At 39.6% G+C, this 27,538-nt stretch overlaps 1 protein-coding gene across 3 annotated transcripts in view; it reads right to left on the bottom strand.

Annotated features, from left to right (window-relative positions):
- Nucleotides 1–27,538, bottom strand: part of dock4b (dedicator of cytokinesis 4b) — a 120,117-nt gene that overhangs the window by 79,608 nt on the left and 12,971 nt on the right. The window lies entirely within an intron of this gene.

Raw genomic sequence — 27,538 nt, 5'->3', positions numbered from 1 at the left:
TTGTGGGGCATAGGCCAATCTATGATACCTACACAGAAGCACTGACCTAATTGAGAACTTTTGTGAGGTGGTGGTAAAATTTAAAACAATGATATACCCTATAGTCCTCCAAAAGCAATCAAAAACACATCCGATCAAAATCTCTCCTCCAAAAAAGCCTGAAGTTTCATGGACTGGCTGCACCATATCTGTGTGAAATTTAGAAGCCAAAATAACAAAGTGTGGCCAATGAATTAATTATACAAGCTGGTTTTCAGCAGCAGCACACTAGCCTAAATTATTCAGCTCGGTAGTTGAATCCACGACAATGCTCAAATCTTTCCCTGGTAACCGTACACCAGCTGTGGTTGGTCTGCTAACAGGGCTGAAGCTTTGCCAAAGATGTTAGCACTTGAAAAGAGTTCATTGAATGGAGAATCCTTTTGTTTTTTTGTTTTTCATTAGCCTACCCGAGGACAAAGGAATACAGAGCGAGAAAAAAAGGGACAGATAAAGGGAGAAAGGAAAAACAATCATTGACTCTATAAAAAAGTGAACCTCAATATAACATTCAAAACATTTTACAAGCCATTTATACAATGATTTTTAACCAACTGGTCTCAAGGTGTTTTTTAGTGGATGTATGAAGTCAAATATTTTGGTGCAAGTATCATTGACTTACATTATAAGTGCACTTTAGGGTGAGAAATAAAATGCTTAATACTGTAGAATTAAAAACTGTAATACCGTAATGCTAATCTTATATTTCATGTCATATTTACACCAATCAGCCACAACATAAAAACCACCTGCCTAATATCGTGTAGGTCCCCCTTGTGCCACCACAACATTATCCTTTAAGTCCTGTAAGTTGCGAGGTAGGGCCTCCATGGCCCAGCCTTGTTGGTCCAGAACATCCCATTGATGCTCAATCAGATTGCGATCTGGGGAATTTGGAGGCCAAGTCAACACCTTGACAAACTCTTTATCATGTTTCTCAAACCATACCTGAACAATTTTTGCAGAGTGGTAGGGCGCAATATCCTGCTGAAGGTGGTGTATGTAGTCTGCAACAATCTTTAGGTAGGTGGTACGTGTCAAAGTAACATCCACATGAATGCCAGGACCCAAGTTTTCCCAGTAGTGCCTCCATCGGCTTGACTTCCTCCCATAGTACATCCTGCTGCCATCTCTTCCCAAGGTAAACAACGCACACGGCTGGACATGATCTAATAGAAAACGTGATTCATCAGACCAGGTCAACTTCTTCCATTGCTCCATGGTCCAATTCTGACACTCACGTACCCATTGTAGGCTCTTTCGGTGGTGGACAGGGGTCGTTAGAAAGGGTAATCTGACTGGTCTGTGGCTACGGAGCCCCATACATAGCAAGCTGCGATGCACTGTGTGTTCTGACACCTTTCTATTATGGCCAACATGAAGTTTTTCAGCAATTTGTGCTACAGTAGCTCTTCTTTGGGATCGGACCAGAGGGGCTAGCCTTTGCTCCCACCACGCATCAATGAGCCTTGGGAGCCTATCACGGGCGTAATTTCCTATGGGGACAGGGGGGACATGTCCCCCCCACTTTTCAAAATCCCGTTCGTGTCCCCCCCACTTTCAAATTCGTTTGTTATTATTTTTTTTAACCGCTGCCGCCATCGCCACGGAGGAGCAGGACCGAGCAGAATACAGACATCCTGCCTGTCTCTGTCAGTGCGCGCGTCTGCGTGCCTGTACGTGGACGCGCGCATTGACAGAGACAGGCAGGAACGCCTCGTGCACACTCTTAATAGTGTAACTGTAAGCGCACTGAAAGTTCTACTGAGCAGCCGGTATCGCAGTAGTCAGTCATGAAACGCCAGCAACAGGTTTTAATATCTTCATGGATGAAAAAAAAGAAAGGAGATGTGAGTTGGTTGATTCAGTAAATTAGATCAGGTCAGGGTAATTTTTATTTTGTCTACACCTGTTGATACTAACATTGACTGAGCTAACGTTAACATACATTGTTGCTAGGTAACTTCAAACTGTTAGCTAAACATTTAATGTTGCCTAGCCCTAGAACATTCTGTGTACCATGAAAACGAGTCCACTTTAAACCGCAGCGTTTTCTGTCAGCAATGTATGACAAGCAGACTCTGGCTGCTAGTTTATTGTTATTCTCAACTCAACTCATTATACTCAGATGCAGAAATATTTTTTAAAGTCTTAATAATAAATGTTTTTCTAAACTTGAGCTATTGTTGTTCACTTACAATATTTGTTCATTTAAAATGTAAGTTAATTTTAAAAAAATATCTGCCGACATTCGTAATCCATGAAACTACGGAAGCGTATTGCATTCACTTGAGAGAAAAAAATCTACTCTGTTTTTCTGAATTAACGACTTAATTATCTCAGAATTACGAGATAATTTTTCATTAAAAAAATATTTTGTTCTGTTTTTCTGAATTAATGAGATCCCTCAAAATCCTGCCAGGAGCTCTATTTTAGCTGGATTGCATGGAAGTAAACATGTCCCGCCTTTCAAGTTTAATCCGGTTTTATTTTACTTTGAGTCGTCTGAGACTTGGATGCTATGAATTTATAGAGATATATTTTAAACTTGGCCTTCAATACAAAGACATTACTGTCTATGACATTTGTAATACTGTCATGGCTGAGACACGCTTTGATCTTCCAAAGGACACGAATCAAGCAATAGACTTGTACTTGCATTTAACACGAGAACTACCGAATTCTAGAACTACTAGAATGGCCATAGCGGTCATTCTGACCGTTCATACTAGACTGGACCAAATGTCATGTCATATTTACATTCGAAACTTCTATTGAGGTTTTAGAATGAAGCTTCTAATGTCTGTCGTCATATTTTATGGCGTCATCACCCTAAAAATGTATTGAATAAAATAGAATAATATGGATCAAATGGAGCTAAGCTGACACGAGATAGTCCTACATTATACGATCTTTTTTTGTAATATATAATAGTACTAGACTATACTCATACATAGGCCTATATATATTATATATTAGCTAGACTGCCCCAGAAGGTGCATGCCTCGCTTTGTGTACAGCAAGTTTTTTCCACCACAGTGAAAATGGTTTTGAAAGTCTAAACGCCAACAAACATGGATTGAGGCGGAATATTTCGTTAGATAAAAACATGTTGTGAATTTTGGAAATTATTACATCTATCCTTTTTCAAAACATGTTGACTTTTGGACTTTACAACGCTCTGGAGTTATTGGAAATTGGAAACAATCCATATGTAGCAGCCACTGGAATCAAAATCCATGAATAAATGAATCTGTTATATTAATAATAAACACCAGGACACGTAAATTTTAATTCTAATGAATGTGAAAATGTAATAGTTCATCGACAACCACAGATCTTGCTATTGTAGCTAATTACAGATACAAATTTGATTATTTATATTAAATTATTCTCCTAAAAGGGGGCCCCCTTTTTAGTTCAAGTGAGCCCACTTTTAGGAGAATTCGTTCATAATGATTTTATAGCATATTATTTTCATTATAGTTTTACAGCATGATATTTTTGCTCACAGTAAAACAAATATTGCTTTCTAAATCAGTTTTCCCACAGTTTATCGAATGTTCATATTCTTTATTAACCGCTTTGGCCATTTTGGGTTTGGTCTATATGTGTTTCATACATGTCTAAGGTTTTTACTATGCATTGAAATACACATTGGTGATGTTTTTATAAGCTATTGTATTGATTTGTTTTTATTTTACAAAGAGAATAATTTAATATAAATAATCAAATTTGTATCTGTAATTAATATAATAGCAAGTTCTGTGGTTGTCGATGAACTAATACATTTTCACATTAGCTCCCATAGAGCTCCAGGCAGGATTTTGAGGGATCTCATTAATTCAGAAAAACAGAACAAAATATTTTTTTTAATGAAAAATGATCTCATAATTCTGAGATAATTAAGTCGTTAATTCAGAAAAACAGAGCAAAAACTTCTTTTTCCATGAAAAATTATCTGGTAATTCTGAGATAATTAAGTCGTTAATTCAGAAAAACAGAGTAGATTTTTTTTTCTCAAGTGAATGCAATACGCTTCCGTAGCAAACAGCCGCTGACTGTCCGACGGTAACAAGGTTGTGCTGTTTAGGATCCCGCCTCATGAGGAGAAATGAAAACAAATGAGCGCAGCACACAGAAATTATAGTTAGTATATGGAGAGATGGGATTGAATTGATAGATGGAGGACACTAAAAAAATCTCTTTATATTAAAGTTAAATGTTTGTTTTTATGTTTGTGAGATTGTATTTCAATTTTGCATCTTGTGTAACAAATAATCTTGTGTACCTGCGGTTTGGTGGATGTGTCTCTGACTAATGTCAGATTAAACGGTTAGTTTGAAATAAAAGTTTGTTTTGTGAAAATTTTTGACTTTATAAAATGATTCTCTCAAGTCTTGGCTATTAAACAATAAATAAGGTAAGACATATTTTTCTTATATATAGTTTAGTAGCCTATTATTCTTTTTGGCAAAATGTATCATTATAAACAACTTTATATCCATTTCCTGGATTTTGTATCGCCATAGTCCCTAAATGTAGCCTATATGTAAATGGAGGAAATGGGATTCAAATAGAAAACATTTTTCGATCGAGAACATCATTGTGTCCCCCCCACTTCTCAAACCAAAGTTACACCCTTGGAGCCTATCACCCTGTCACAGATTCACCGGTTGTCCTTCCTTGGACCACTTTTGGTAGGCGCTAACCATTGCATACTGGGAACACCCCACAAGACCTGCCATTTTGGAGATCATTATTTGGCCCTTGTCAAAGTCACTCAGATCTTTACACTCGCCAATTTTTCCTGCTTCCAACACATGAAATTCAAGAACTGACTGTTCACTTGTTGCCTAATATATCACACCCCTTGACAACTGCAATTGTAACATGATAATAAATGTTATTCACTTCACATGCCAGTGGTTTTAATGTTGTGGCTGATCAGTGTATTTCAGAGGGCCAGATTCCCAGACATGGTTAACCCTAGAGCTGAACTAAATTGCAATCTCATCAGTAATTCTGCACTGAAAATCCTTTTTAGGACTAGACATAAGCCGTGTTTGGAACACAGTCCCATAGTCGCCGAAATCATCTGTAATCATGTGTAAATCACCTGTAAACAACATAAAAATCTAAAGAATCTATCTTCTGTGTTTACACACTACACTAAAACTTAAATTAAGGCAACCAGCTTCAGGAGATGTTTTCTCAACTCAAGGGTAAATAAGTTGTATCAACTTAACTATTTAATTTGTCTGTGCTTTCAGTTAACTAAATAAATTAAGTACACTCAGAAATAACAGTGATTTCAACATATTAACCCAAGTTCAACTAGCTTACATTTTAAGTTTAGCGCAAGAAATTCTTTTAATTTCCACTAAACTTCATGTGTCAGCCCCACCAAAATGCTGTTTAGTTAAGCTGACTTAAATAGCAGAGCCGGTTCTCACCACTAAAATTTTCATAAAAGTTCAATTAACTTGAAAACTGATGGTGACTTCAAATAAAACTACGTTTTATAGCAAGACATTATTAAAACTCAAAAACAAGAAGCATCTAATGTATTAATTCAAAACAATAATAAGTTACATGTTGCCATGCTTTGACCAAAGACACATAAATATATTTAAGCGCAAGAGATTGTGAGTATTGCCTCCAAATTGCTTTTCCAATTGGCATGCTCAGTGGCAGATGCACCAATATAAAGTTTGCAAATCTTTTGACCCGTGAATTTTCAGGACCTTACAATGACTACTGAAGAATATTCTCAAGAATCAAAATCACACATTTTAAATTGCCAAATAATTCCTGATTTTCCATGTCTGTGGGAGACCTGGCCTTAACTGACTTGCTACAGTAAACATGAAGTTTTCACTGCACAGACGTTCACAAAGTTTCTACAGAAAGTCCACTAAATAGACAATGCTATGCAGTATATTTTCTGCACAATAGTGCATTGTTGTCAACTACAGTATTAAGGTCGGTACAGCAATCCAACATTCTGAACAAAAGTCACTAATCAATATTTACATAACATAAATAAATTGCATTACATAAGAAAATATTCCATGTCATAGTATCAAGCCAAACTAGAAGTGATTGCACACTAGTAGTAATGATAAGCAGATGGAATTATTCGGTCACAATTGGCTTCCTCAGCAATCAGACCGAGAATGCTCAAAAGTTCTACCTTCAAGACAAAACTTGACATTGTATGTTCTGACTGTTTAAACTTTTAAGCTGATCACACTGAAAGGCATAAATGTTGAACTTTATTTAACGTTAACGAGAAAAAGTATTGCAATATATAGATATATCATTGTACTGACAAAGGCCTACATTACGCACACATACGAGGACTCAGAAAATCTAAGTATACTTCGGACTTCAGGCTGTTCAGACCGAACGCGATCTTGAGCTCATAAAGCTAGATGTCCTTTTTTACCTGACACAGCCTCTTTAAAAAAAAACATCGGTCAAAGACGTTCATCTGCAATGTTGTGCAACATGCACCACACAAATATCATTGACCATTTTTTAGATAGCATGTCAGGTTAAAAAAAAAAAAAACGCTTCATAAGTGACTGTTTTTTTAGATGCCCTTCATTGGCAACAACTCTGATAATGGCCACTTGTGGAACAAGCAAGACTCAAACAAATCACAGTTGATTCCAATAGAATCTAACATTAACATGTTGCTAAGCTAATCAATCAATACCATAATTAGCCAAGACAATACAGCATATACACCAGTGTTTCCTGCACCGCTATTCAGCAGCGGCACTGCTTGATGTGAAAATGCAGTAACTGCTGCATAAATCCGCATAAAATTATTTGATGGATGGATGGATGGGATGTAATGCCATGTTAACACCAGAAGTTATTTCCATGGCAAAAACAGAGTAGTTTAAAGCCTAATTACAAAAAAACAACAAACTATCACAGCACTGTAAAAAAAAATTATAAAAGAGATGTAAGGCGTGAGGTGAAGACAGCTTCTCTCAGTGACACCGAATGTATAACAGGGATACAGAAGCACACATCCTGCAAAACACTGTATCCAGATATGCCGCGAATGGTACCATCAGCTAATATTGGCGGGTATGGTGCTTTACAATTCAAGTCCAGTATTTCGCAAACAGCCGTAGCTTGATTTTGGGGAGCAAGATATTTGATGAGCAGGGTACATTAAAAAAGCCACATAGTCACTGCTAGAGACACCACCAGGCTTCTTTATAGGCACTAAATACATAAGCATTGCACAAAAATGTCTCTAAGACTCTCTGGTTTGCAGCAGCTGCTTCTTGAGTGTGTCGCTGCTTTCGGCAAATAACAAAAATAGTAATTTCTAATGCTATTTTGTGATTGGGAGGGGCAGTCTACAGCCCACCCTCAATGTTTGCAACACATAGCCCACACCCAAGTTGCTTTTAACCAATGCACAAATAATAAAAATATATATATATATATTTTATTTAATTCTGTGTTTGTCAAATGTTTGATTGGGTGGGCAAGATTCACATAATTTAGACTGAATACTTAAAACAATCATTCTATCTATCTGAATAAAACTAGAGGTAAACGTTGAGAAAAGTAGCCCCCTGTGATATTTAAGTGCAGAATATCACGTTTTAGTATTACACATTTTATTCACCAAGAAAGTGGTAAAGAGAAAGTATTTAAACCTCTGCAGGACGACACGCTCTCACCATCACATAATCCCACTGCACAGACACCGACCTGAGACAGCAAGTCTCATCCCTTCGTCTTCGTTTCTGGGCTGCAGAGGGAGTGATGCTACATTTGAGTAGTCTAAGCTCCTTACAGGGTGCAGAGGAGCTCAGGATGATGGGGTTTACCCTTACGGCTCAAGTTCTGACTAAGTGACGTTTGTATCGCCTCAGTGCTTCCAGGTTTCTGAGTCATCCAGGAAACACAGAGAACTCAGAGCTGTTTTGTGTGCTATATGTGGACTGATTCAGATGTTTTTCTGTCTGAAAACAGGGTAAAACTACTCGCGCAAAGATCTGAAAGAGTGACAACCAATTTTAGAAGACTTTAAAAAAAAAAAAAAAAGAAGAGAGGAAATTATTGTGTTCAGTCTTAGTACATAAGTACATTGCATTTGCATATACAGTTATTAAAACAGTCATTCCTCTCTATCGGCCATTAATAAAACTATTAGTCGACCACTAGATTAAAAGTCCTGTTTATTAAATATAACTGCAATTTCCAACTATCATCATGTAGTTAACACAAACTGGTTCAAATGGCTTGCCTAATGTGCTTTTAGCCTTACTTAATGCATGTTCATTCATCAGATTTGTGATCCAACAATGAATCTGACAGCTATTTAACCTCTAGATGCATTCATTATTCATTACTACATTAATATGCAAATGTATGGTGGGTTCTAGACTGCCCAAAAACGAGATTGAATTAACACAATATTTAGGTCTACACATTTCAAGCATCCTGTAGTGGAGGGTAAATAAATTATGCAAAGACTGGGAATATTTTGTTTGTTGAGAGGATCAAGAAGTTGAAGAAAAATTAGGCGCTCGTGTTTTTAAGTATTTAGCGCAAGCAGAAACGTTTTCGTACAAAACAGGATATCCTGCATGTAAATCCCTGCGATATAAGCATGCAGGCGATTACATTTTGCATCCTTAAAGGCTTGAAAAGTACAGTAGGGTCCAAAAATCCACGATTCAAAATGTAATTTAAACTAATGTTTATATATCCATCCATCCATCCATCCATCTTCAACCGCTTATCCGAAGTCGGGTCGCGGGGGCAGCTGCTCCAGCAGGGGGCCCCAAACTTCCCTATCCCGAGCCACATTAACCAGCTCTGACTGGGCGACCCGAGCGTTCCCAGGCCAGTGTGGAGATGTAGTCTCTCCACCTAGTCCTGGGTCTTCCCGAGGCCTCCTCCCAGCTGGGCGTGCCTGAAACACCTCCCTAGGGAGGCTGGCCAGGGGCATCCTTACCAGATGCCCAAACCACCTCAACTGACTCCTTTCAACGCAAAGGAGCAGCGGCTCTACTCGAGCTCCTCACGGATGACTGAGCTCCTCACCCTATCTCTAAGGGAGAAGCCCGCCACCCTTCTGAGGAAGCCCATTTCGGCCGCTTGTACTTTCGTGACCTAGTTCTTTCGGTCATGACCCAACCTTCATGACCATAGGTGAGGGTAGGAACGAAAATTGACCGGTAGATCGAGAGCTTTGCCTTTCGGCTCAGCTCTCTTTTAAGTGATCAACGGTGCGATAGAGCGAGTGCAATACCGCCCCTGCTGCCCGATTCTCCGGCCAACCTCCGGCTCCATTGTCCCTCACTCGTGAACAAGACCCCAAGGTACTTGAACTCCTTCACTTGGGGCAAAACCTCATTCCCTACCTGGAGTATGCACTCCATCGGTTTCCTGCTGAGAACCATGGCCTCAGATTTAGAGGTGCTAATCCTCATCCCAGCTGCTTCACACTTTCGACTGCCAAGCGATCCAGTGAGAGCTGAAGGTCACGGACCGATGATGACATGAAGACAACATCATCTGCAAAAAGCAGCGATGAGATCCCCAGCCCACCGAACCGCACACCTTCCCCACCCGACTACGCCTCGATATCCTGTCCATGAATATCACAAACAGGATTGGTGACAAAAGCGCAGCCTTGGCGGAGACCAACCCCACATGGAATGAACTTCGACTTTGTGCCGAGGACCCGGACACAGCCCTCGCTTTGGGCGTACAGGGATTGGATAAGCCCTAAGAAGGACCCCCCACCCCGTACTCCCGCAGCACCTCCCACAGTCTCTCCGGGGACCCGGTCATACGCCTTCTCCAGATCCACAAAACACATGTAGGCCGGATGGGCATACTCCCAGGCCCCCTCCAGGATCCTTGCGAGAGTAAAGATCTGGTCCGTCGTTCCACGACCAGGGCCAAAACCGCATTGTTCCTCTTCAATCTGAGGTTCGACAATCGGCCGAACCCTCCTCTCCAGCACCTTGGAGTAAACTTTACCAGGGAGGCTGAGAAGTGTGATACCCCTGTAGTTGGCACACACTCTCTGATCCCCCTTTTGAAGAGGGAACCACCACCCCGTTCTGCCACTCCTTAGGTACTGTCCCAGATTTCCACGCCAATGTTGAAGAGGCGTGTCATCCATGACACCCCTCCACATCCAGAGCTTTCAGCATTTCTGGTGGGATCTCATCAATTCCGGGGCTTTGCCACTGCGGAGTTGTTTGACTACCTCAGTGACCTCCCCAGGGAAATAGAATCTGATCCCCATCATCCTCCGGCTCTGCCTCTACCATAGAGGCGTGTTGGGATTTAGGAGTTCTTCAAAGTGTTCCTTCCACGCCCAATAACCTCCTCGGTTGAGGTCAACAGCGTCCCATCTTTGCTGTATACAGCTTGAATGGTTCCCGTTTCCCCTCCTAAGGTGGCGGGCGGTTTCCAGAAGCACTTTGGTGCGGACCGAAAGTCCTTCTCCATGGCTTCTCCGAACTTTTCCCACACCCACTGCTTTGCCTCCCTCACGGCCGAGGCGCAGCACTTCGGGCCCTGCCGGTACCTTGCAACTGCCTCCGGAGACCTCCGGGACAACAAATCCGGAAGGCCTCTTTCTTCAGTCGGACGGCTTCCTGACCACCAGTGTCCACCACGGTGTTCGAGGGTTACCACCCCTTGCGGCACCTAAAACCTTGAGGCCGCAGCTCTCCACCGCGGCCGGCAATGGAAGCTTTGAACATTGCCCACTCGGTTCAATGTCCCCAACCTCCGCAGGGATGCCTGAAAAGCTCCGCCGGAGGTGTGAGTTGAAGATCTCACGGACAGGGACCTCCTCCAAGCGTTCCCAGTTCACCCGCACTACTCGCTTGGGCTTCCCAGGTCTGTCAGAGTCTTTCCCCACCCCTGACCCAACTCACCACCAGATGGTGATCGGTTGACAGCTCTGCCCCTCTCTTTACCCGAGTGTCCAAAACATATGGCCTCAGATCCGGCGACCACGATTACAAAATCGATCATCGACCTTCGGCCTAGGGTGCTCTGGTACCACGTACACTTATGAGCATCCTTATGTTCGAACATGGTGTTTGTTATAGATAATCCATGACTAGCACAGAAATCTAATAACAAACATCCACTTGAGTTCAGATCAGGGAGGCCGTTCCTCCCAATCACGCCTTTCCAGGTGTCCCTGTCATTTCCACGTGTGCGTTGAAGTCACCCAGCATCACTATGGAGTCCCCTACTGGGGCCCTATTCAGGACTCCATTCAGGGTCTCCAAGAAGGCCGAATACTCTGAACTGCTGTTAGGTGCATATGCACAGACAACAGTCAGAGTTTTCCCCACAACCCGTAGAGCGTAGGGAGGCGACCCTCTCATCCACGGGGTAAACTCCAGCGTAGTGGCTCAGCCGGGGACTTCGTGAGTATCCCCACACCGCCCGTCGCCTCACACCCTGGGAAACTCCAGAGAAGAATAGAGTCCATCCCTATCCAGGAGTACGGATCCAGAGCCAAAACTGTGCGTCGATGTAAGCCCCACCAGATCCAACTGGTAGCGCTCCACCTCCCTCACTAGTTCCGGCTCCTTCCCCCAGTGAGGTGACATTCCACGTCCCCAGAGCAAGCCTTTGCTGCCGGGTCTGGTCCGTCGAGGCCCACGGCCTTCACTGCGCCCATATGGCAGCGCACCCGACTCCTGCGGTTCCTCCAATGGGTGGTGGGCCCAAGGGATGTAGAGGGGGTTCCACGTTGCTTCTTCGGGCTGTGCCCGGCGGGCTCCGTGACAAACCCGGCCACCAGGCTGCGCCGACGAGCCCTCCATCTGGGCCTGGCTCCAGACAGGGGCCCGGGCTTCCTCCGGGCAGGGTAACTCCTCCTCTTGCCGTTTTTTCCATGAGTCATTTTTGAACCATTCTTAGTCTGGCCCCTCACCTGAGACCACTTTGCCTTGGGAGACCCTACCAGGAGCACATGGCTCCAGACAACACAACCCTCAGGATCATAAGGGCACACAAACCTCTCCACCACGATAAGGTGCTGGTTCCCGGAGAGGCTCTGCCTCTGGTAAACTCTGGTAAAGTTTAATATTTCATATTAATTAATATTTATATAAATATGAATATTACATTCATATATTAATCTTATTAAAACATTTAATTATTATACATGTTTAAAATGTATTCTGCACGAGATTTAGGTCAAGAAAGATCTTACAGTTTTGGAACCCTCTGTATCTGCAATTCAGAAATTTGAAGGCAAACCAACAGGGCTTTCATCTGGAGTAAATCACTTGTAATACAAGATGTAAATGGCTCTTCCAGATGCAAAATCTAAAAAATCTCAGTTTTTATTTTCTTCTCAGCAATGTGGGGAATCTCACCACAACCATCTCAGTCCTGTTACACTCAACCACACTGCAATCCACAGTATGATGTAAGAATCTGAATCCATCGCCAGTCAGACAAGCCAGAGATTCATCTGTGTTTTATAACAGGAGCTCTGGGTTCATTGGCATGCCTTTGGTACACTTGTGCCAATGAAGTGTTCACAGAGGAAATCGTTCATTACTGCAGCTGCTGAAAGTGGGTGACTCTGTCTGTGGTATTGTGAATGTAGTCGAAGGGTTTGTGTACTGATAGAGAGCAGGTCTGTTAAATAATTCGATAATTTAGACATTCCTCATGCTGGAACACTGACACCAGCACACACACATGTGGCCGAAATTAAAATGTCAATATTTACGGACAATATAGAGTATCGTTCTGTTTGACAGAATCACGGGAAAGGTAAGAATTCACATAAAGCACAAATGGGCCTTGGATTTTACTAAGCTGATTTCCAGAATCCGGTTTTTGTTCCTGAAGTGAAATGTCTGAGATAATAGTTTGCAACTGTAGCTTAATAACATACAAGCTACGCAGAATGTATTTAAACTAGAGTTAAAGATCATCCAAAAATGACAATTCTCTCATCATTTACTCACCCTTATGCCGTTTCAAACTTGTATGATTTTTTTCTGCGGAACACAAACAAAGATATTTTGATGGAGATTTTAGGTGATTTTGTCCATAAAATGCAAGTCAACGAGGTCCAACACTTTCAAGCTCCAAAAAAGTGTAGTATAAAGGTAATCCTTACACCTCCATGTTTTCTGAAGCAATGAAATCTGTTTTGGGTGAGAAACAGACCAAATGTACATTTCATTTTCACTATAAATTACACTTCCTCGCGTTTTATACATGCGCAGAGCACGTGTATAGCGTTCTGTGCATGTGTTAAGTGAGAGGAAGTGTAATCAAGCTTCAAATCATGATCGTGCCAAGGAGACTGCAGATGTCAAGATTTGTAGTGAATGAGTAAATTATGAGAAAATTATTTGGGTGAAATTGACATTTTTGTGTGAACTATCCCTTTAAATTAGAACTATTAAATTACATAGGCTAATTAGGGTTGTCACTATGCCAACATTTCAGTAGTCAAAAGACTAATACTGTTACATTTCACAATTCTCCATACCAATTTTGAAACTAGCTTGACCACTTTGACAACAATCATGTAAAGTCTTTGGGATGTGCTGGAGGAGACTTTACAGAGTGGTTCGACTCTCCCGTAATCAATACAAGATCTCGGCCAAACATTAATGCAATGTGATATTGCATACGGTTGCTATGCCATGACGAATGCCCAACGTAATCAAATCCAAAGCTATTATTTCTTTATATTTCTAAAGAAATAATGTGTTGTTTGAGGTTTGTGTTTCTTTACATATAAAAACAATACGCTAAACTGATTAAGGAAAATACAAAACTGGTATCGGCTCAGGATCGATATCAGGCAATACCGAGAGTTCAGGAATCAGATCGGGAGAGAACATGGTATCAGTGCATCCATAAAGAAAACCGCATTTGAAATCAATGGATTATTATCTGCTTATCACAAACATGTGCACAACACTTGTGCACATTGGATTAGCCGTTTAGATCTACGGTAAAGGTGTTTGCATTCAATGCGAAATCGGGGTAAAAAGACAAAAATCTATGGCAACTGGTTTATTACCGTTTATGACCTTACCCATAACAGGGGCAGCTGTCTGGACAGTAACTGGCTTTGTAGCCCAAACACATGCTTCCCGCCAGCCTCCACACAACCACACTGACTATCCGGTCTGTTAGTAGACACATGAGCGGCCGAGCGGTTGACATGACGGACGAGTTCACTTGTTACAACCGAGTTTCACACCAGTAGCCCTGCGTAGTGTACGCAAGTCTCCCTGAGGGTTCATTTGAGGAAATGAAATGTGTTTTAATATGGGCCAACTCGGGCACCATGTTGGGCCATGAAAGTGCCTCATTTGTTGTATGACTTCACAAAGCCTTGTTTTGAATAATAAATGCAGATTTCTACATTTCATTTTGGAGGCTTACTGCGCTGATAGTACACACTCCAGAGAGACTCAAGGCCTCTGCTGTGAAGACTTTGCATTTTGCAAGAGAGAGAGAGACAGAGAGAGAGAGAGAGATCCTCATGCTGCTCAGTGCTGTGCCACCGTATTTGGTCTCTTGCCTTTGGTGTCTCACTGCTATTTGAAGCATGCTGTGTGTAATCATATGATTGTATGATGTTTTTGTGTGTATTTGTGTTTGGCTTGTAAAGTGAACCCACACACACACCCCCACATGTTTGTCTGGTCAGGTTTTGTCTTCCTGCCAGCCATGGTTTCTGGTGATCGGCTGCAATGACCATTGTGACATCACTCTCAACGTTGTCTCTCATCTGTTTACAATCTGAATGCAGGTCTCAACATAAAGGATGGCCCCCTGGCCCAAGGCCAATGTGAGAGGGTTTTTCCATTGATGCCACATCCATGTTTTATTTCTCTGAATTTCGGGTTTTTAAGTTTAATACATTTTATCATTAAAAAACTCTCTAATCAAATGAATACTCTCTAATCATCTTTTGACATCAAAACTCTTTCACACTGACCCCAGGCCAGTGGGCCATCCTTATTGTTTAGCCCTACAATTACTTTTAAATTTTCAATGAAGAGTGTCTATTCTGGTCCTCACATAATCCAAAACCCAAAATGATTTATATATTATTATCTGTTATGTCCCTGGACATATTTAAATATATTCTTGTACTTGTTTGTTGTCACTGTTCATTTGTTTAATTACATCTGTGGATGTATGGCCTTGGCCTTATTGTTTAGTTGGAGGGTTTGGGGTTAGAGTTAGGTTTTAGCGTAAGGGTTAGGTTTAGAGGTAAGGTTAACAGTGTAACTATTAATGAAATGAAATACAGGTACTTTAAATGCAAGTACAATGCAACACTTATGTACATAATAAGTACATTGTGTCAAATGCTTAAGTGGATAGTAGTTAAAGACACCTAATATAAAGTGGGACCTGCCAGACATCTGCTTTTGTGCCACACAAGGATAAATCAATTATGACAAAATTTAAAATTTTTAGTGAACAATTTCATAAATGGATGTTGCTCTTGAGCCTTCTGGGGTGAAAGATTGTCGTTGGTGATGATTTTTTGTAACAATAGCAGTGAGCAGATGTGATCATGAAGATGGTGATGATTACGATGTTTGTTTATGATATTGATGTGCATGATGTATTGATTTCTTCCTCCAGTTAATGTGTTAAAAGAGCTCAGGGCTGTGTGGGGGTGTGCATGAGTGAGAAACATGATGACTGATGCGGTCTGTTTGTTTCACATTAGTTTGGCTGTGGACATCGCTCGACGAATGTGTGTTCGGACAGACAAGGTCACAATGGAAATGTTGATGGTTCTAGTAATCCATTTACAATGCCAGAAATGCCAGTTTGTCCAATAAAGAAGCCATATTAAAGGAATAATTCACCCAAAATTAAAATGATGTCATCATTTACTCAACCTCATGTTTGTGACTGAGGCTTTCAGTCCATAACATTGTGCCTAACAGCTCCTTATGTGGGAAAACACTGGTTTAACCTTTATATCTAACTGTTTTACCGAAGTTTTTAGAGATATCTGTGAAGATGAAGATGCGGTTTGTGTTTTTCTCCAGCAGTTTTACACACAGGAAGTGGATTATCATTTTAGTCCTCGAATTCTTATTTTGAAGTATCTCAAGAAAATGAAATCTGTGTTTGAGTTGCAAGGACAACAGAGTTTCCTGCAGCCAGCCAAGTGTCAAAGGAATGTTCAGGATAATGTAAGAATAAGGATGTGAAACTGTGCTCCTCAAATGGAGGAACTATACGGTAGGAGAAAAAATAGCATGTGAAGCTGATAATAGCTTTCCGTCAGCGCTTGATGACTAAAGACCACAAGAGAGGCACAAAAGTGTGTGTGTGTGTGTGTGTGTGTGTGTGTGTGTGTGTGTGTGTGTGTGTGTGTGTGTGTGTCTTTTCTTTCAATAATGACAGCTGATCAAGGTGTACACCATGTAATTCAGCCTCAGGTACCACAGAACAAAAAAGAGATTTTTTTGCTGTTGTATTTACATGTTTTTTTTTTTTTCAGTTTTTGTGTGTGTGTGTGTGTGTGTGTGTGTGTGTGTGTGTGTGTGTACACATAAGCATGTTTGGTAATGCTGACTTCCCTTTTGAGGCCTGACCAGTCATTGTCATATAAAGTTAAAGTCAGAATTTTACAGGCATATGTCATTAAAAATAGTTTTGGCAAGTCATTTAGGACATCTACTTTGACACGAGTAACCAACAATTGTTTACAGACAGATTGTGTCACTTTTAATTGACTATATCACGCTACCAGTGGGTCAGAAGTTTACATGCACTAAGTTAAATGTGCCTTTAAGCAGCTTGGATAATTCCAGCAAAATTGTAAAGCCTTTAGATAATTAGCTTCTGATGGGAGGTGTACTAAATTGGAGGTGTACCTGTGGATGTTTTTAAGGCCTATCTTCAAATTCTTTGCTTAACATCACAGGAAAATCAAAAGAAATCAGCCAAGACCTCAGAAAAAAATTGTGGACCTCCACAAGTCTGATTCATCCTTGGGAGCAGTTTCCAGATGTCAGAAGGCACTATGTTAATCTGTACAAACAATAGTACACAAGTATAAACACAATGGGACCACACAGCCATCATACCATTTAGGAAGGAGATGCATTCTGTCTCCTAGAGATGGAGACAGAATGCATGCAGAATGCTGGAGGGAACAGGTAGACAAGTATCTATATCCACAGTAAAACGAGTCCTATATCGACATAACCTGAAAGGCTGCTCAGCAAGGAAGAAGCTACTGCTCCAAAACCACCATAAAAATGCCAGACTACAGTTTGCAAGTGCACATGGGGACAAAGAATTTAACTGTTTGGCCATAATGGCCATCGTTATTTTTGGAGGAAAAAGGGTGAGGCTTGCAAGCCGAAGAACACCATCCCAACCGTGAAGCATGGGGGAGGAAGCATCATGTTGCTGATCTTGAAAAAACGAATTAATGTTTACTTAAATGAAAAATACTTGAAGGTAATATGCAGTTATTTTAATTTATTATTTACTGTACATTAATATTTAACTTTTTAAATAGGCTAAAAAATATATGCTTTTGTTCAATAGCATATTATGCATTTTTGCTATGGTATCTAACTGGTATTGAGAATTGTGAAATTTCACTGGTATTGGTACTGACTACTGAAGTTTTCTTATCATGACATCCTTACTTCGGGTATGAAATGTACCAAATCTAGTTTGTCTTTTAAATCTATCAGAAATGGCGTGGCATGAATAAATAACACAAAATAGCAACAGAGCGTTGATGTTGGTGAGCTGTCATGCTGAATTGCAGCAAATTTAGATTTAAATCGCAAATTCTTTGTGTGAAATCAGAATGAATTATTTACCAATGCTTTCAAAGCCCTAAGTATTTAAAAGCTGTAATCTAACATTACAGCAGTGGATCACATCGAAATCCCTCCAAACGCACACACGCACACACACACACAGGGCAAAAGAATCAAAGAGCCGATTACAGCACAGAATGAGGGTGAAGTGGGCCGCTTTACCAGTCTGACCTATATTCTCATTTAGTCAGAGTCATGTATGATTCACAATGGCCCGTGGAGACATCGCTTGCTCTGTCCCTTCACTTACAGCATTTACACTGAAAAGCACACATTATCTATCTTCAGTGAGTCGAGCAGCTCTTCAAGTGAGAAAATCAAGAGTGAATATTTAAATAAATTTGACAAGCTAAACTTTGCAAAAGCTCCAGTGTTGAGTAGATTCAGATGGAAAATGAATGCATTAAAATGGAAAGAAATCAGAACCACGTGTCCTAACCACGCACAACAAAGTATAAATCTCTTCCATGCTAATCCATGTTTTAGTCTTTACCAGACGCTTTCATGTTGCTTACACACTGCAGTTTAAGCTGCATAAGAAACTGCTGTGAATTCATTGATTTCAATGGAGATGCATTGCAGAGTTGGAAATTAACCAGAATCAGGTCAAAAATGCCACCAAAATCAAAATTGCTGTTTTTAATTATTCAGATGGTGAAATTATTTTAATGATCCAATTACAGTGTAAACCACTTATCATAAAAGGATGTCACAAAAAACTTTCTTTTTGATTAATATATATATATATACCCTAAACCCTTTACTCACCTAAAGGATTATTAGGAACACCTGTTCAATTTCTCATTAATGCAATTTTCTAATCAACCAATCACATGGCAGTTACTTCAATGCATATAGGGGTGTGGTCCTGGTCAAGACAATCTCCTGAACTCCAAACTGAATGTCAGAATGGGAAAGAAAGGTGATTTAAGCAATTTTGAGCGTGGCATGGTTGTTGGTGCCAGACGGGCCGGTCTGAGTATTTCACAATCTGCTCAGTTACTGGGATTTTCACGCACAACCATTTCTAGGGTTTACAAAGAATGGTGTGAAAAGGGAAAAACATCCAGTATGCGGCAGTCCTGTGGGCGAAAATGCCTTGTTGATGCTAGAGGTCAGAAGAGAATGGGCCGACTGATTCAAGCTGATAGAAGAGAAACTTTGCCTGAAATAACCACTCGTTACAACCGAGGTATGCAGCAAAGCATTTCTGAAGCCACAACACGCACAACCTTGAGGCGGATGGGCTACAACAGCAGAAGACCCCACCGGGTACCACTTATCTCCTCTACAAATAGGAAAAAGAGGCTACAATTTGCAAGAGCTCACCAAAATTGGACAGTTGAAGACTGGAAAAATGTTGCTTGGTCTGATGGGTCTTGATTTCTGTTGAGACATTCAGATGGTAGAGTCAGAATTTGGCGTAAACAGAATGAGAACATGGATTCATCATGCCTTGTTACCACTGTGCAGGCTGGTGGTGGTGGTGTAATGGTGTGGGGGATGTTTTCTTGGCACACTTTAGGCCCCTTAGTGCCAATTGGGCATCGATTAAATGCCACGGCCTACCTGAGCATTGTTTCTGACCAAGTCCATCCCTTTATGGCCACCATGTACCCATCCTCTGATGGCTACTTCCAGCAGGATAATGCACCATGTCACAAAGCTCGAATCATTTCAAATTGGTTTCTTGAACATGACAATGAGTTCACTGTACTAAAATGGCCCCCACAGTCACCAGATCTCAACCCAATAGAGCATCTTTGGGATGTGGTGGAACAGGAGCTTCGTGCCCTGGATGTGCATCCCACAAATCTCCATCAACTGCAAGATGCTATCCTATCAATATGGGCCAACATTTCTAAAGAATGCTTTCAGCACCTTGATGAATCAATGCCACGTAGAATTAAGGCAGTTCTGAAGGCTGAAAGGGGTCAAACACAGTATTAGTATGCTGTTCCTAATAATCCTTTAGGTGAGTGTATATATATATATATATATATATATATATATATATATATTTATTTATTTATTTATATGACCTTTTACTAAAAGGAAAAAAAAATTGACTTGAAAATAAAGTCCAGTGGGCAAATATTACACAAACAGATATATTTTCTAATACCTTCTAATAAGATTTAAAGGCAAAATCTATTGGTTTGTAAAGTAGCACTCTTTTATGCAAATTTCAGGAAAGTGGAGTCCCGTTGTGCTTTCTGAAATTCATTTGACATTTTCCTTCATGATTTGAAACTTATCTGGCTCTTTATAATCTCCTCAAAACTAATCATATCATCACACAGCCCATCATGGCTTTCTCTATAGTAAAAGAATACTTTTACATATATTACATATAAAAAGAAAATAAAAAAAATATATATATATAAATATATATATATACATACATACATACATTGGCACACACCTGTCATATAGCTTCTGAAGACATTGATTTAACCACTGGAGTTATTTGGCTTACATTTTTGGTGAATTATGTGATTTTTGGAGCTTCAGAATTCTGGCACCCTTTCACTTGCATTGTATGGACCAACAGAGTAGAGATATTCTTCTAAAAATCTTAATTTGTATTCTGCTGAAGAAAGAAATTCATACACATTCGGGATTGCATATGCGTGAGTAAATAATTTAAAATTTGAAGAATTAACATTTTTGGATGAACTATCTCTTTAAAAGTATATTCCAGATTCAATAAAAGTTATGCTCAATCAACAGCATTTGTGGCATAATACTGATTACTACAAAATATAATTGGGACTCCCCCCAGTCCATAAAGGCTAAAATACACACTGTTTCAAAAGTGTAGCCACAACACGTAAACATTACACATGTTAAAATGATTTTAGTGTGATAAAATCACTTGGTAAACCCACATATCTGATTAGGTTGATTACATTACAACTGTACACAGAAAAAGTTATTTTGCAATTCTATCACACTAAAACCCATGTTAACATGTACAATGTTTACGTGTTGTGGCTATTCTTTTGAAACGATGTGTATTTGAATGTTTATGAAGTGGCCCCATTCACTCCCATTGTAAGTGGCTCAATGGAACTGCGATTTTTGCTTCTTTTTAAATAAAGGAGGAATGATCTTTTGTGGAAATTAACATTATGCCACAAATTCAGTCAAATAAGCTTAACTTGTTGAACCCAGAATATTAACAGTATTTACTGTATACATCATGGCAGTATTTGCACTGCCTTTAATTTATGCTCATTTTAATAAAAAAATAACAATGACACAAAAAAATATGCTCAATATGCTTTTAATATTGGTTATTTTTTTATTCTATTTTTGGGTGAAATATTACCTAGACGTGTTTTCGTGATATTCACCAAGTCAGCTAAATATAAGAGCAAAAAAAAAATAAAAAATGCAACGTGGTAAAAATTCCAAGACTTTTGGTTTGTGACAGATAAGATGCAGCAACATTCACTCCTATGAGGGAACAAAGGGAGGCTGAAGGACTGATTTGTGGTTCAAAGACAGCTGTAATGTTCTGTTATCTGTACATTTTAACTCCAGGCCTTTCAAGATGAATGATTAGACAATCGTGTGCTGCCGTTTATCCATCCATGTGCAACAGTGTGTGTGAGTGTGTGAGAGAGAGACAGAGACAGAGAGACAGAGAGAACATGAAACATTATCAGGCACGCTTTAGCTAGTCCTGTTATCACAATCTGACCAGCCTGCAACTAAATGTGCAATCAACATTTGTTTGTTTTGGCTTTACACGCTCATTCTGTCAAGCACAGCAAATACAGTCAACAGTTTCATCACAAACTCTAATTTCCAACAGAGATTTGGAAAATTAACACAGATCTGAGTACTCGGCTTTGCATTAACACTGACTAAAATGAAAAGAAAATAAACTATGGGAAAAGACAATGAAATAGCTTGAATTTAGCATTTTCAGAAGAAAACGAGCTATGCACTGATGTTTAAAACGTAAATAAATATGTTGTCCCAATCCCTTATGACATATTTTGTTCCGTGGAACACAAAAGTTGTTAAGCAGAATGTTAGCCTCAGTCACAATTCACTTTCATTACATCTTTTTTTTTTTCCATTCAATGATATTGAAATGTTACTGAGACTAACATTCTGCTTAACATCTTTTCCTTTAATGAGAGGGGTTAGGTGTCAAATCCCTAACCTGAACCTAACCTAACCATAACTTAACCATAAAAATTAGCAATAATAGCGATGATTGCCTTAGCAACATGACACACACAAAATATTTTTTGAATACCTCCGCTATTATTGCTGGAAGGCAACTACTAACTCCCGCAGCATCTATTTTGATATATCTGGGCTAAATATGTAACACTGCGTTCAAGTTTCCTCCAAATTCCAAGTGGAACACCGCAGTCATCCGCTACAGCTTTCCAAGGTGGATTTATGTCCAGAATGTCATAAATGTCAGAATGCCTTTTTCAAGTCAAGTTGTAAAGAGAAGTGGCGTAAAAGCATGCCTTTTCTCTCTCATATTTTCCCTTTTGTGGATTTGAAAGAGCAGGGGTGAAGTCTTAAGCCATTGGCATATACCGGGAGCAGCCAGAACATCTGCTTTAGCTTAAAGGAATCAAGAACTGCCCCATCCAGACTCTCATGCTTCTGACACACTCAACTCTAATATTCAAGAGCTCTCTGGGGTGTAGAAATAATGTCAAGGCCAATAGGGAGGGTGTCTAGTTCCGTCAGTCGTGCCGAACAAATCTTCAGATTCAGGATCATGCATACAAAAAAGCAAAGACTGACATTCTGTGTTTGTTTTCAAACCTTTCCTCTAAATGTCAGGAGAAATTAGTCTACGGTGGAGGCTAATGAAAACACACTATGGAAATCCACGTGTGTTAAAGCTGACCTCTGCACAGGCGGCGTAGCAAAAGCCTGAACTTGTGCATGTGGTTAAAAATTCCACTCAAGCTGAGGTTTAAATGCCTGGTTGTTTTTCGAAAGTGACGCGTGTCATTTGCAGATCATGTAGGATTACTGTCTATAGGGTTGGAGAATGACATGTCGACTACACAAAAAATAAAAACAATAACATTAGTTTTGTCCCAAAGAAATCACGTTTTCTCGTTCCATCAGGGAACCTCTTGTGCATACGCAAACACAAACAAAATTTTTTGGTTGCCAGAACATTTACAGAACTGAGCTTTAAGGTTCTGTTTTGGTTAGCCAGGAACCAAAAAAGGAAATACAACGTTTGTTTTAGGTTGTGCATAATGGTTCCCCTAATGTTCCCTTAACCTCTAAAATCCAGGAAACTTTCAGCAACAAAAATAATCAGTCAGGGTCTATTATTATTAGGTTGTAAGACAAAAACATCCCTGCAATGTTTTGGGAAGGTTAGTTTATGGTTAGTTTAAAAACGTTCCTAGTCAATAAATCTATTTTGTACAGATTTTAAATACGACATGTTTCATCCCTGGATGTATATAGTTTTTCCTGGAAAAGGTGGCATCCAAAATAATCTAACAAACATGGGGTGCAATCTATATACTAAAACACATCTGATAATCAATTTTGATGATTTATTGAAAAAAAGATGTGATTGTATACGTGTACACGTTCTGTGTTCACTGGGAACTACATGATAAAGTTAAATTATTACCAAAATGTTAAACTTTGTCCTTAAAGGGATAGTTCACCCAACAATGAACATTCGCTGAGCTCTGTAGGTCCAGTGGCCAGTACTTTGAAGGTCCAATAAGCATATAAAGGTAAACCATAAGACTACAGTGGTTAAATCCATATCTTCCGAAGCAAAGGAGAATTTATTCTAAAAAAGGACTTAAATATTGATATGTTTCTCACCTACACCTATCATATCGCTTCTGAAGACATAGATTTACTGTAACACTGGAGTCATATGGGTTACTTTTATAGATTTTAAATGGTTTTTGGACCTTCAAAGTTCTGGCCACCATTCGCTTGCATTATATGGCCTAAAGAGCTGAGATTTTCTTCTAAAAATCATTGTGTTCAGCAGAAGAAAGTCATACACATCTGGAATGGCATGAAATTATGAGAGAATTAAAATTTTGGGGTTGAACCATTCTGTTAACGATAGGGGACTTTTCATAAACATCAGCTTGGAGCAAGTTGACACATTTATAGAGGTACATTGTCACATAGGTTTTAAATGTTGTTGTTTTTTTTGTTTTGTTATACAATTTAATACATTATTTGTAGGCCAAGGCCTTTTCCTTTTTTAATAAATCTTTGTGCTTCTTTACAGTATTACTGTTTAAATTTAGCTAAAATGTCATTAAATAATAGGCTATTTACTGTCAGGTTCCCATTATGACAACTTATCCCATATAGAGTGACAACATGCTCTGCTATTGGGGCATGCTATCATAAATCATGTGCTATTGCAACTGCATTTTGTTCTGGGCAATAATGGTGAAAATTTTCAAAAGTTATTTTTTAAGTTGAGAGACTTAGTTGACTTAAGAGCAAAAAGTGTGACAACTAGCCCCGGTCTGCCCTATAATTGAGTGCTTTATAAGGGCCAATTACAGCTCCCAATAAAAAGAAAAAAAAAAGCTGCTTATCTGGCTGACTAGACAGGGTTCCTGCAAGCCTAATTGCAACACAGTGCCTTCAAGTCCAACTAGCCTGGTTAATGTATTCATGCTGGCCTCTGTATGAACAGAATTGATCGAGTGGAGGCAGAAAAAAAAACGGTGACCCAGTTTTCACCATGAAATGGGTTAACAGCAGCCATTTACAATCTCTAAACACATCTGTAAATAAATAAACCTGATGGAGATCAAAGTTAGGAGCAGGACAGGCCAAGGGTGTAATGATCATCATTTTGCCACAAATGCTGGCAATTGAACCTGGGATATTCCTTTAAAAACACTGCAATAACTTTAAGTTCCTTAGTTAGATACATCACCAGCAAAATCATCATGAATATTATGAGAGATATTCAATATATTACCTAGCACCACTGCTGAGCAAGACAGATACAATGGCAAAACATCATCTGTTCAAGCATTTCACCCTTTCCTGACCCAAGGCATAATGAGAATTAAAGCTTGAATGAGCTATTGGCCTGCCAGTGCACCCAAAACATCTACAACAATGGAGTAAACACACTTGCACAACTAACAGCTGGGTTTGGGCTTATAGCTTTGAGGTGTTCAGTAGCTCAGCTGGACACAGAGCCCAATTGTCCCAGAATTCCTCTAGGGTGATGGATTCAATTGCCAAATGAACCCTCCATGTGGGGAGAGCTTTCGGCCAATGAGGAGGGAGGCTGAAACCAAACACTGATGTCCAGATGGGAAATTGTGGTTAGTCTTCTCTCTGTACTTTAGTGGGATTCTCACAGGTAATGCCTGGTAGGCTTTCCTACATAAGGCCCATCGTGAGGGCAGAGGAAAAACACAGCTGTCCCTTTGATATAAGCTAGCTATCTACCCATCTATCTGCCCAACTACATTATCTTACCATCTATCTATCTATTAGGGATGTCATAAAATATCAATGTATCGATTAATGATCGGCATGTTATTATATCCATATATTTTTGTTGCATTGATATATTAAAATTAGCCAACATTTAAATTAGAAGCTTAATTTGTATGCTTTCCAACTTACTTAGTTGGCCTTTTGTTTAACAGTCTGGCTTAATAGCATTGGGAGACAACAAGAGGGTGATATAACATTTACTAAAGCCGGGTCGCAGTCACAATCAAACACACATGACAAGCTGATGCGGCACAGCAGATGGCAGTCCAAAATTACAAAGATTTTTCTACTTCTTCAAGAATTAACAAAAGTGAAATTGATGAGTTTGCAGGTTAGTGCAGGATGACACGATTTTCAGGGGGGACTAGATTTCTCAACACCAGCACAAATCTGTTTGTTTGTGTGTAGCTTGTTAGCCTGCTTAGCATTGCTTATTCTTCTATGCTCAGCATTTTATCCTTTTGCCATTTTACAGCGTACTTCATTTTTTCACGCACTTTTTTACTGTTTCAATTGCTTTTTAGTTTTTTCTTTTTTCTGCTTGTCTGTATCTCGCATTTCGACTTCGTGCATTCGTTTTCTCCTCTATGTCTTACACGTAAGAAATCTTCTTTTTTTCTGATTATCATTGGGATTTTAGTTGAAAAATAATCTACATCTTGGATTGCATTCATTTTGTCCTCTGGCCTCTATGTCTGTGCAGACTAAGAAAATGTTCCATGAATCGATTTAAAAATTATCGGCCGATTAATTGGTTATCTGCCTTTTCCACCACCTTAGTTATCGGTATCTGCAAAATCCACCATCGGTCGACTTCTATATAAATCTGAAAAAATCAAGATGTATCTTGATAATCACCTGTAAAATCCTCTGATTATCGATGTGCGAAAAGGCATCAATCCCAAGCTTACCAACTATTTATCTACCTATCTATCTATCTATCTGAAATTGGGGAAAAACTGACACTTCAGAAAATGGCAATATTTTTCCTCACAATACAGTGTCAATACTCTAAAAAGTAAAAAATCTATATTTTAATCAATATTTTTTTTTCACACAGAGATCACTTTTCCTATTTCTAGTAAAAGGAGATCGCACAAAAGTGACAGCATTACCCTGAATGTGCTGCAATCTATGTCAAATTTCTCATTCACATTTCATTACCTGAGTAACATGCATGTTTTATGCACATAACACTATTGCTAAAATATCTATTGCTAAAACCATGAGACAGATTGCAGCACAGTTCAAGTGATGCTTTCAATTTTGTGATCTATTGTGTTATTAGTGCCTAGTATTGTTTCACAGACAAAAAAAGCAGTGTGGTTTAGTGGCAAGCGCTATTTGAGGATGTCAAACGTATGTGACATGCAGCGTGTCCCATTTACACACAAGTATTTATAGCACCTTCGCTCATTATGCTAATACACCTCAGCACTAGCAACCACAACACTCTAGTCCAGACCAACAGGGCACAAGACAGAAACAAGTGTGAGGCCTTCTTCCTAAGTTAAAGGGATGGGTCTAGTTGACTTCAACAGAGACGTTAGGGAGAATGATAGCCTCAGTCACCATTCATTTAATGCCATGGAAAAAAGAATCAATAAATGGTGACACATGAACATCCGATTATGAGAGCAATACCCTCTACCCTAACAACTAATCATGTTTCTTGGGACTAGATCTAGTACTATGATTAAGGATGGGCTAAAGTATCCATTTGAAATGTAATATGCAATGATGATTTACCACAGCAGCTTTATTATTTACAAAATGTTCATCATTTTAGAATACCCTTGAGTGTTAAATCCATTTATAACCTAGTCTAAAAAGAGATCTTGATTCTTGTTGAAGTAGGCGTAGGCGATGACTGTTCCAAAATGCTGGTTGAATAAATCGTCTCTGGCTCACATTTCTTCCAAAGTATATGTGTGGCATGCAAGCATGAGACAGCAGAAGACACTCCATTAGGACCGAGACTTCCAGTCTTCATTGCAAGAGAGCGGGCTGCATTTATTCACTGTGGCACATGACTCTCAGAGGGCGAAGAGAGCCATTTCGCCACTCGCCCAAACAAAGGATAAGCATTACAGACTTTG

This window comes from Xyrauchen texanus, chromosome 45 (assembly GCF_025860055.1).
Source record: "Xyrauchen texanus isolate HMW12.3.18 chromosome 45, RBS_HiC_50CHRs, whole genome shotgun sequence".
Classification (NCBI taxonomy): domain Eukaryota; kingdom Metazoa; phylum Chordata; class Actinopteri; order Cypriniformes; family Catostomidae; genus Xyrauchen; species Xyrauchen texanus.
Note: the sequence above shows the minus strand (reverse complement) of the source record. Positions and strands in the feature narration are given on the sequence as shown.